We start from the raw sequence: 947 nt of genomic DNA, 5'->3' as shown, positions 1-947 counted from the left end.
GAAAATATGACAGACACAAAACATTATAAGAATAAAGTAGATAAAATTGTTTTTAAAATGATACCTTATGTTGTCTTTTTTCACAGCTGACCCAAGTTCCACAATATCAAATAGAAAACAAAAAAAAAATGTTGGATAGATAGATCTGATTAAAGAGTATTACAAAGGACAAACTAAATTGAGAAAATCATAAACAGAAAAAAAAAAAAATAGGGGATAATAACATACCTTATAGTGTTAAACAAATATTATATCTTTGACATTGTACGTAAAATTTGCATGAATCACAGTCCACTTTTGTTGTGAACAACTACTAATAGGTTCAATTAAGCTAGCTTTGTCACAAGTTTGTGGATAAAATTATATTTTAGATTTATTTAGCACACAAAAATAAAATTATGTGATGTAACATCCTCAAAAATCACCCAAGCTTGACCCTTATGTTTCAGAGTCTTGAAAGCCAAAACCTCAAGTATCTTCCCAAATTGGCTGAAAACAGCGTGCAAAGATTTCTTCAACTCTGCATCAAAATTGAAGTATATCAATAAAAAGAGTATATAAGTGTATCTATATTGAAAAATTGATGTTATGAAAAAAAAGAACGAACCGTCGATTTTGATTTTTTCGTTGAGGTTGTTGATGTAGATGGTCATGTTTTGAGGGGGTTCGGGGTTAGCGTTAACTTCAGCCATGTATTAGTTGAGATTTTGAAGATGAAAGACAGAGTGAGGTTCTTCACGACGGGGGTAAGGTAAACCCTATAAGCCACTGCCGGAGAAGCTGACCTGTGTGCGACGAGTGTTTTTTTGTTTGAACTATTTTGGGCTTTAAGCCATCTTGTCATGTGGGTGTATTAATATTAAGCCCAATTCAATATAAGCTCGAAGTACAATTTGAGAAAATTGTTCTTTAGACACCTAGCAATTGCTCACAACCATCTTACAACA

General features: G+C 32.4%; 1 long non-coding RNA gene across 1 annotated transcript; it reads right to left on the bottom strand.

Annotated features, from left to right (window-relative positions):
• Nucleotides 1-435: 435 nt before the first annotated feature.
• Nucleotides 436-947, bottom strand: LOC120580199 (uncharacterized). Its single transcript, XR_005645900.1, has 2 exons — nucleotides 608-947; nucleotides 436-520 (listed from the first exon to the last, which is right to left on the bottom strand). It is a non-coding gene; the product is annotated as an uncharacterized lncRNA (long non-coding RNA).

Source organism: Medicago truncatula, chromosome 4, assembly GCF_003473485.1.
Source record: "Medicago truncatula cultivar Jemalong A17 chromosome 4, MtrunA17r5.0-ANR, whole genome shotgun sequence".
NCBI classification, from domain to species: Eukaryota; Viridiplantae; Streptophyta; class Magnoliopsida; order Fabales; family Fabaceae; genus Medicago; species Medicago truncatula.
Note: the sequence above shows the minus strand (reverse complement) of the source record. Positions and strands in the feature narration are given on the sequence as shown.